Source organism: Dendropsophus ebraccatus, chromosome 6 (genome assembly GCF_027789765.1).
Source record: "Dendropsophus ebraccatus isolate aDenEbr1 chromosome 6, aDenEbr1.pat, whole genome shotgun sequence".
In the NCBI taxonomy this organism is placed as follows: domain Eukaryota; kingdom Metazoa; phylum Chordata; class Amphibia; order Anura; family Hylidae; genus Dendropsophus; species Dendropsophus ebraccatus.
The window spans coordinates 147,310,580-147,321,942 of record NC_091459.1 but is presented as its reverse complement, the minus strand read 5'-3'; positions in this window follow the sequence as shown (position 1 = coordinate 147,321,942).

The following is an 11,363-nucleotide window of genomic DNA, read 5'->3' as shown; positions in this document are numbered from 1 at the left end:
GATACAGTTGTAGCAAACCCTCAGCTGTAAAACAGTTCTGATGACTATAACACAATACAGGGGAGGGGGCACAGGGTCCGTAAGTCTCCAGGAGAAGAATAACCCAGCAATGTACAGGAGACCACTACATGCACACAGTGTCAGAGGCACAATACAGCGTGCGGGGGGCAGGGGTAGTTGTTACTGCCCCCAATGAGGGTATACCCCGGGGTGCCATGTTGGTTTGCAGAATAAAGTTAGGCCAATATGTGTAACCAGTAGGGAGTGAACGAGCTGCAGCGCTCCTGTCTGTAAGTCGGTCCTGGTGAGCCGGTACACAACTATGGTGGGAAGTGGGAATTGGTTAGCCTGCGGGCCGGTAGGTCCTGGAAGCAATGAGGTGGCCAGGAAACAGTAGAGAGGTAATTACAGATGTAATGGAACTAATTAAAACATTGATTAAAAAATAATAATAAAAAGTACAATTGTAGTGACCAGGTACAGGCCCCTAAGTCTTTATTGCACCTGAGTAAGGTAACTCCCTTGGATTCACATAGGTGGGGATGGAGTATTCACTGCAGTTAGTGTTTCCCCCACTAGTTGTCACTAAAGAGCTTATTGTCTCCTATGCACTGCTGAAGGAACTAAAGGGTTAACTGTTTTATGTCACATGTGTTGCTTCATCCATTCACAGGTGCAGGTGCTTTCCCTCCAGTTTCTGTCCTATTCTCTGTCCTCTTTCTCTTTTGCACACACATCCCTCACCAATCACAGGAAGGTTTGGTTAGACCCCAGTAGGAAGGAGTTCCTGGTGGGAGGAGTTAGTCGGTCTAGAGTCTGTCTAGAGTCAGTGTGTAAGGAAGCAAGGAAGCCACAGATTTTCCCTATGCAAGTCACCACTACTATGCAGTGCTAGAAAGTACACAAGGAGCACCTTGTCCACGCCAGGAACCTCTCTAAAAGTGCAAAGCAGTTACCTTAGTAGTCACAGAAATGGACCCCAGTGGAACAAAGTTACTTATAGTCTAGGTATTCCACTGCACAGCGCAGGACGGCCAAGAAGTCTTGGAAGTCTGCTGAGCCCAGATAACTAGGCCTTAAGGCAGAAGGCGGTCAGACACAGTCTAAACGCGAGTATGAGTATTCTCTGTTCCAGGCAGAGTACATGTCTAATTGGACAAGGCTCTTCAGGCTCCTTCTCTCCTCTGATAAACCTTCTCTTACAAGCACCTTACCTTAACCACAAGCACCTCAGTAACCTCAAGTCCTGGATTGTACTGAACTGTATTGTTGCCAAGCACAACTGTATTGCACTAAGTTTTTGCCAGTGAACTGTTCCATTCTTTCATCTGTTGGACTCTGGCCTATTCTTGCGCTCCCGCACCTACACACCTCTACACTTGCACTAAACCTTTCGTGCAGGCGGGGTACCAAATTGTCCGGGGGGTTCCAATACCACTCCAGACTACCGTGACAAGTGCCCAAGTGACCCTAGACCCAATCAGCTACCACACCACCGTACCGGCTGATACGGCAGTGAAACTAGCATCACTGCTCCTCAATCCCCCCCCTTACTGCATCAAAGTGGCATCATGAACAGGATACGCACTGTTGCTGCCTTAAGAACTGTACCAAAACTGTCTAAGAGTGATTTTTGGTGAAAAAAACTGCAATTTTGACATTTTTGTGTGGTGCGTTTTTTGGTGCAATACACTCTGGGTATTGCTGCAAGACTGTCTGCAAAGTGTTTTCCGCCAAAAGTGTTCAGAACTCTGAAAACGCCTGCCAAAAGGGTACTGTGTCAGTCTGTCCATTTAAACACTATCTGCCCTGAAGATAACTACTGCCCCAAACAAAGTTCTAAAAGCGGGGGAGCATCCCTTGTCAAAGAAGATTGTGATTTTTGCTGGGAAAAGTGCTATCCACCCCACTGGGGTTGTGTTTTGTGCTGTGCAGTTGGCCAATTTTACTGCTGCTCCATCACTCTAAGAACCACCCACAAAGGGGTTAACCTACCGCCCGCAAAAGCACAGGAAAAGTAAAGTGATTCCTGCCAAGTTACTGAGCCCGCCTTGGTGTGTTGCCTTATTTTAACCCATGCTGTGCTCACCCTCCTTCATAACTTCCTCTAGGGGCTATGTCACAGACAGCTTATATTAAGTGGGGGAGTATGTAGTGACCTGGTATGGGCCCATAAGTCTTTATTGCACCTGAGTAAGGAAACTCTCTTGAGTTCACATAGGTGGGGATCAAGTATCCATTGCAGTTAGTGTTTCCCCACTAGGTCACTAAAGTGCTTATTGTCTCCTATGCACTGCTGAAGGAACCAAAGGGTTAACTGTTTTATGTTACATGTGTTTCTTCATCCACTCACAGGTGCAGGTGCTTTCCCTCCAGTTTCGGTCCTATCCTCTGTTCTCTTTCTCTCCTGGTGGCAGGAGTTAGTGCAGTCAGTGTATGAGGAAGCTAGCAAGCCACAGGTTTTCTCTATGCAAGCCACAGTAACTATGCAGTGCTAGAAAGTACATAGGGGAGAGCAGTCACACATAGACCACTTTGTCCACACCAGGAACCTATCTAAAAGTGCAGGGCAGTTACCTTAGTAGTCACAGGAACTGACCCCAGTGGAGCAAAGTTACAGAAAGTCTAGGTATTGCACTGTGCAGCGCAGGACGACAGGGAGGTCTTGGAATTCTGTTTAGCGCAGAGCAGAGTACATGTTTAATTGGACAAAGCCCTTCAGGCACCCCCTCTCCTCTGCTAAACCTTCTACTACAAGCACCTTATCTCTACCTCAACCACAAGCACCGGAGCAACTTCAAGCCCTATATTGTACTGAACTGTATTGTTGCCAGTAAACCGTTCCATTCTTTCAACTGTTGGCCTAGTCTTGCGCTCCCGCACCTACACACATCTACACTTGGGTTAAATCTTTCGTGCAGGCGGGGCACCAAACTGTCCAGGGTGAGTCCGATACCAGGCTACCGTGACAAGTGCCCAAGAGACCCTAAGCCCACTCAGCTACCACACCACTGTACCAGCTGACGCGGCAGTGAAACTTGCATCCCCGCTCCTCATTCACCCCCTCACTGCATAATCAGCACAACGTGTTTCCAGGCTGGACCGGTCTCACGGACAGGTGCATCATGGGGGGACAGGGTCCATATCTGCTGCCAACCCTGACATGCGCACACAGGAAGGCTGTGACCCGGTATTCTACTTTATTATAACCATCAAGTTTTAGTGCCTCATCTGAGAACTATAACCATCCACATAGCCATGCCATTGTAGGTGTCGGGGGTCAGCACTAGATGGGGGGGCTCCATTGTAGATGTTGGGGTGCAAAAGTAGATTGGGGGCTGCATTGTAGAAGTTGGGAGGCAGCAGTATATGAGGGACTACATTGTAGGTATCAGGGGGCAGCAGTAGATGGGGGGCTCTATTGTAGGTATCGGGGGGCAACACTAGATGGGGGCTCCATTGTAGGTATCGGGGGGGCAGCACTAGATGGGGGCTCCATTGTAGGTATCGGGGGGGGGGCAGCACTAGATGGGGGCTCCATTGTAGGTATCAGGGGGCAGCAGTAGATGGAAGCTCCATTGTAGGTATCGGGGGCAGCACTAGATGGGGGCTCCATTGTAGGTATCAGGGGGCAGCAGTAGATGGGGGCTCCATTGTAGGTATCGGGGGGCAGCAGTAGATGGGAGCTCCATTGTAGGTATCGGGGGCAGCACTAGATGGGGGCTCCATTGTAGGTATAGGGGGGCAGCACTAGATGGGGGCTCCATTGTAGGTATCGGGGGGCAGCACTAGATGGGGGCTCCAATGTAGGTATCGGGGGGCAGCACTACATGGGGGCTCCATTGTAGGTATCGGGGGCAGCAGTAGATGGGGGCTCCATTGTAGGTATCGGGGGGCAGCACTAGATGGGGGCTCCAATGTAGGTATCGGGGGGCAGCACTACATGGGGGCTCCATTGTAGGTATCGGGGGCAGCAGTAGATGGGGGCTCCATTGTAGGTATAGGGGGGCAGCACTAGATGGGGGCTCCATTGTAGGTATCGGGGGGCAGCACTAGATGGGGGCTCCAATGTAGGTATCGGGGGGCAGCACTACATGGGGGCTCCATTGTAGGTATCGGGGGGCAGCAGTAGATGGGGGCTCCATTGTAGGTATCGGGGGCAGCAGTAGATGGGGGCTCCATTGTAGGTATCGGGGGGCAGCAGTAGATGGGGGCTCCATTGTAGGTATCGGGGGCAGCAGTAGATGGGGGCTCCATTGTAGGTATCGGGGGGCAGCAGTAGATGGGGGGCTCATCTCTTGGCAGTCATAGCTTCAGTTCTCTTCTACCCATAGATGAATTTCTCCTTAATCCTCTTATCTTATCCACTTATCACCAGATGCAGTTTCCTGTCCCCGGAGTGACAGAGGAGGTGGCGGAGGAGACCACCCTCAGTCAGTCAGGCCGGGATTGCTGAGCATGTGGCGCTATGTGCACAGTGTATCAGTACACGGAGATGGCGAGATCGGGAGCCAGCTGATCCCCGGCCAAGTGATCGCCGCCATCTGAGGGTGACAGGGAACCGGCTAAGTGTATACCTGACCATCAGAGAGGATATACATGTATACCTGACCATAAGAGAGGATATACATGTATACCTGACCATCAGAGAGAGGATATACCTGTATACCTGACCATCAGAGAGGATATACCTGTATACTGACCATCAGAGAGGATATACCTGTATACCTGACCATCAGAGAGGATATACATGTATACCTGACCATCAGAGAGAGGATATACCTGTATACCTGACCATCAGAGAGAGGATATACCTGTATACCTGACCATCAGAGAGAGGATATACCTGTATACCTGGCCATCAGAGAGGATATATATGTATACCTGACCATCAGAGAGGATATATACCTGACCATCAGAGAGGATATACCTGTATACCGGACCATCAGAGAGAGGATATACCTGTATACCTGGCCATCAGAGAGGATATATACCTGACCATCAGAGAGGATATATACCTGACCATCAGAGAGGATATACCTGTATACCGGACCATCAGAGAGGATATACCTGTATACCGGACCATCAGAGAGGATATACCTGTATACCTGACCATCAGAGAGGATATACCTGTATACCGGACCATCAGAGAGGATATATACCTGACCATCAGAGAGGATATATACCTGACCATCAGAGAGGATATACCTGTATACCTGACATCAGAGAGGATATATACCTGACCATCAGAGAGGATATACCTGTATACCGGACCATCAGAGAGGATATACCTGTATACCTGACATCAGAGAGGATATATACCTGACCATCAGAGAGGATATATACCTGACCATCAGAGAGGATATACCTGTATACCGGACCATCAGAGAGGATATACCTGTATACCGGACCATCAGAGAGGATATACCTGTATTCCTGACATCAGAGAGGATATATACCTGACCATCAGAGAGTATATAGGTGTATACCTGACCATCAGAGAGGATATATACCTGACCATCAGAGAGGATATACCTGTATACCTGACCATCAGAGAGGATATACCTGTATACCTGACCATCAGAGAGGATATACCTGTATACCGAACCATCAGAGAGGATATATACCTGACCATCAGAGAGGATATACCTATATACCTGACCATCAGAAAGGATATATACCTGACCATCAGAGAGGATATACCTGTATACCTGACCATCAGAGAGGATATATACCTGTATACCTGACCATCAGAGAGGATATATACCTGACCATCAGAGAGGATATACCTATATACCTGACCATCAGAGAGGATATATACCTGACCATCAGAGAGGATATATACCTGACCATCAGAGAGGATATATACCTGACCATCAGAGAGGATATACCTATATACCTGACCATCAGAGAGGATATATACCTGACCATCAGAGAGGATATACCTATATACCTGACCATCAGAGAGGATATACCTGTATACCTGACCGTCAGAGAGGATATACCTATATACCTGACCATCAGAGAGGATATACCTATATACCTGACCATCAGAGAGGATATACCTGTATACCTGACCATCAGAGAGGATATACCTATATACCTGACCATCAGAGAGGATATATACCTGACCATCAGAGAGGATATATACCTGACCATCAGAGAGGATATACCTGTATACCTGACCATCAGAGAGGATATATACCTGACCATCAGAGAGGATATATACCTGACCATCAGAGAGGATATACCTGTATACCTGACCATCAAAGAGGATATACCTATATACCTGACCATCAGAGAGGATATATACCTGACCATCAGAGAGGATATATACCTGACCATCAGAGAGGATATATACCTGACCATCAGAGAGGATATATACCTGACCATCAGAGAGGATATATACCTGTATACCTGACCATAAGAGAGGATATACCTGTATACCTGACCATCAGAGAGGATATATACCTGACCATCAGAGAGGATATATACCTGACCATCAGAGAGGATATATACCTGACCATCAGAGAGGATATATACCTGACCATCAGAGAGGATATATACCTGACCATCAGAGAGGATATACTTGTATACCGGACCATCAGAGAGGATATACCTGTATACCGGACCATCAGAGAGGATATACCTGTATACCTGACCATCAGAGAGGATATACCTGTATACCTGACCATCAGAGAGGATATACCTATATACCTGACCATCAGAGAGGATATACCTGTATACCTGACCATCAGAGAGGATATATACCTGACCATCAGAGAGGATATACCTGTATACCTGACCATCAGAGAGGATATATACCTGACCATCAGAGAGGATATACCTATATACCTGACCATCAGAGAGGATATATACCTGACCATCAGAGAGGATATACCTATATACCTGACCATCAGAGAGGATATACCTATATACCTGACCATCAGAGAGGATATATACCTGACCATCAGAGAGGATATATACCTGACCATCAGAGAGGATATATACTTGTATACCTGACCATCAGAGAGGATATAGGTATATATAAGGCTATGGAGCTCGTGCCTGATGTCTGAGGGGGTCTGATGGACACAGGTGCATATAGTGACGTGTACGGTGGGATTCTCCTCACATGGTGGCCGCTCTTACACATGGTGTGCCATCTCCATTTGGTGACCCCGGCCTCCTCTGCCTCCCCCACGGCTCCAGCAGTCCCCCCCCTCTCCCCCCGGGGATCCCGCCTGTAATAATCCGCTAGCATTTCTCTTCCTTCCGGAGTAAATATTGGATTCTCCTGATCTCACATCCTCCATACAGAGAACGTCTCCAGATTTCCGAAACATGAGGGATCCTCCAGGGCGACACACTGCACCAGCACCTCAGCGGACCGGCCCTACACATCCTCATAGTCACATACAGTCATATACAGTCACATCAGTAGATATATAAAGGGCCCGACTGGCCATCTGGCACTTATGGCAAATGCCAGATGGTCCAGTCCCCTTCATGGGCTGGTCTTGTCTGATACATTGTACATAGCTAGTCCTGGTCACAGCTGAGAAGCGATACAATTGTATCCAGTCTGGACAATGCTCTGTGAGCTCTACAGCCTGGACATCAGACTGATACAGTGTACATAGCTAGTCCTGTCTATATACAATGCTCTGTGAGCTCTACAGCCTGGACTCCAGACTGATAAATTGTACATAGCTAGTCCTGTCTATAGACAATGCTCTGTGAGCTCTACAGCCTGGACTCCAGATACATTGTACATAGCCAGTCCTGTCTATAGACAATGCTCTGTGAGCTCCCAGTAGTTGTGGCTGTATTACGGTTACTCTCGGGGTACCAGGCTGGGTATGGGGGGAGGGGAGGCTGAACACTGAGCCTTTCTCTCCGGCTGGAGCTTTATGAATGGAGATGGGGGTGAGGTTAACACGTTCTCCTGGTCGCAGTCTCGCTGAGCGCCAGCACTTCCCTTCCGGGATCCATTTCACATTATGAATTCATGAGGGCGAATCAATGTCAGAATGAAATAGTCTAAAAACCTTCATTAAGTCGCCGCTCAATGGATGATCTCAGAGCCCTTAAAATACCAGCGGCGACCGCGAGACAGCGATACCGGCTACGTAACCCTAACCCTGCGAAAACGATGAGTCCACACAACGTATGGCGGTGGCCTCGCATTACCTCTCCCCCGGAGGCCGCTGATCTCCCCATAAAGGAGGAGCCAGACTCTTAAAGGGACAGCAGGCCTGAATTATTGTTATTATTATTATTATTGTCTCCACCCACGTCTCTTCCGTCTCCTCCCGCGTCTCTACCGTCTCCTCCCACGTCTCTACCGTCTCCTCCCATATTGCTCCATCTCTGGTCCTCTGGGTGGCACCTCTATAGACACGTTCCCCACAGGTCATCACATCTCGGCCCATAGCAGAGATGGCTTATACCGCAGGTCGTGACCACCTCCGCAGGTCGTGACCACCTCCGCAGACCGTGACCACCTCCGCAGACCGTGACCACCTCCGCAGACCGTGACCACCTCCACAGACAGTGACCACCTCCACAGACAGTGACCACCTCCGCAGACCGTGACCACCTCCGCAGACAGTGACCACCTTCGCAGTGCCTGTGACAGTCGATGCTTTCTATGACTGCTGTAATGTGGACCCCTCCTGGTCATACACATCTCCTTACACCTCAGTATAATCTCCATACAGTTCTGTTGGTTATCTGACGCATAAGGGGGCGTAGTATCAACAACAGATGTGACTGCTCGCTATGCAGGGGAGGGGCATTGTATAGCTGCAGCCCCCTTAGCTCCGCCCCTGCTTATCCTCCATTGTCTTGTGTATGGGTGATCACTGACCACCCAGAACAATCCCCAGGACTGGCAGAGACCACATGACATGGCTGTACGTCTATCTATCTGGGATGTAGTGGGGATGGGGCAGGTACAGGGTCGGCTCTCCTGCTTGGTGAATGAGACTAATGGGGACAGTGACATTTCCATGCGCGGCCCCAACAATTCTTCCCGTTCTGTTTCTCCAACATGGAAACGTCCCCCGGGTAGAAGATTAACAGCGATAATATCATTTTTATTACGTCGCAGCTGGAAGGTGTAATTACCGGGGGCGTGGGTGCCTCGCCAGGCCTGTGATTACTGTCACCGGAGCAGCGGCTGTCACCGCCAGGCATCCGGGCCATGAATCAGAGCAAGAAGAGCGAGAGGATGGGGGGGGTCCTCAAAGTCACATCAAGGTCATAAGAGAATGGAGTGCGGAGGCTGTGAGGGCCGGGGATGGGCACTATGGGGGGTCCGCAGGTCTATGTGCCTCCCGGACATAGAGAGGGCCAGTTATAGTGCCGCCCTGCTGTGACTACTCCCTCATATTCCTGCCACATCGGGAAAGCTGAACGACCACTCACACAGGCATCAGCCAGATGTAAGAAGAGGCCGATAAACCCCAGGGGGGGCGGGGGGCTTGTTACCTGGATACTGCAGCGGGATGTCTATCTTGGGTCCGATGACGTAGTGTCCCTCCTCCAGGCTGTGCGCCGTCACAGTCGTCCATTGTCGACAGGAATGAATCAGGATGACGTCTTGGTCGCTGACCCCCTCCACGTACTCCCCTGCCAGGAGACAAGGAAAGGGTTACAGGTCTATAGAGAGAGATCCCACATCCCTAAATCATAGTCATCACATATAGGGGGCGCCCCTGATTATTAGCAGCCGGATCCACCACATCACATATAGGGGGCGCCCCTGATTATTAGCAGCCGGATCCACCACATCACATATAGGGGGCGCCCCTGATTATTATCAGCCGGATCCACCACATCACATATAGGGGGCGCCCCTTATTATTAGCAGCCGGATCCACCACATCACATATAGGGGGCGCCCCTGATTATCAGCAGCCGGATCCACCACATCACATATAGGGGGCGCCCCTGATTATCAGCAGCCGGATCCACCACATCACATATAGGGGGCGCCCCTGATTATTATCAGCAGCCGGATCCACCACATCACATATAGGGGGCGCCCCTGATTATTAGCAGCCGGATCCACCACATCACATATAGGGGGCGCCCCTGATTATTAGCAGCCGGATCCACCACATCACATATAGGGGGCGCCCCTGATTATTATCAGCCGGATCCACCACATCACATATAGGGGGCGCCCCTGATTATCAGCAGCCGGATCCACCACATCACATATAGGGGGCGCCCCTGATTATCAGCAGCCGGATCCACCACATCACATATAGGGGGCGCCCCTGATTATTATCAGCTGGATCCACCACATCACATATAGGGGGCGCCCCTGATTATTAGCAGCCGGATCCACCACATCACATATAGGGGGCGCCCCTGATTATTAGCAGCCGGATCCACCACATCACATATAGGGGGCGCCCCTGATTATTAGCAGCCGGATCCACCACATCACATATAGGGGGCGCCCCTGATTATCAGCAGCCGGATCCACCACATCACATATAGGGGGCGCCCCTGATTATTAGCAGACGGATCCACCACATCACATATAGGGGGCGCCCCTGATTATCAGCAGCCGGATCCACCACATCACATATAGGGGGCGCCCCTGATTATCAGCAGCCGGATCCACCACATCACATATAGGGGGCGCCCCTGATTATCAGCAGCTGGATCCACCACATCACATATAGGGGGCGCCCCTGATTATCAGCAGCCGGATCCACCACATCACATATAGGGGGCGCCCCTGATTATTAGCAGCCGGATCCACCACATCACATATAGGGGGCGCCCCTGATTATTATCAGCCGGATCCACCACATCACATATAGGGGGCGCCCCTGATTATTAGCAGCCGGATCCACCACATCACATATAGGGGGCGCCCCTGATTATGGATCTCATCCATGGATCCACCACCATAGACGTCCCCCCCATCTCTTCTCATTCATGGATCCACGATCTTAGATGTCCCCCCACCCCCATTGACACCATCGGGGTCCCGGGATCTGGGATCACCCGTTATTTACAATTATAATAAATTCTGAAATGGATGAAAATATAAAAATACAAATTATAATTCTGAGAAAAGTTACGAAGAAACTCTTATATTGGGATATAAAAAAACAGATGTCGGGCTCCAGGTGTATAATGTGACGCGTGTTCTTAGGGAATAAACGTCCAGATCCGAGAGACGGACATCGATATTCAGGGAGAACGCTGAGGTGCTTCAGAGCTGCGCTCCTAAGTCATGGCTATATATATATATATATATATATATATATATATATATATATATATATATACACACACACACACAACCAGCCACTGGGCACAGCATCACTAACACA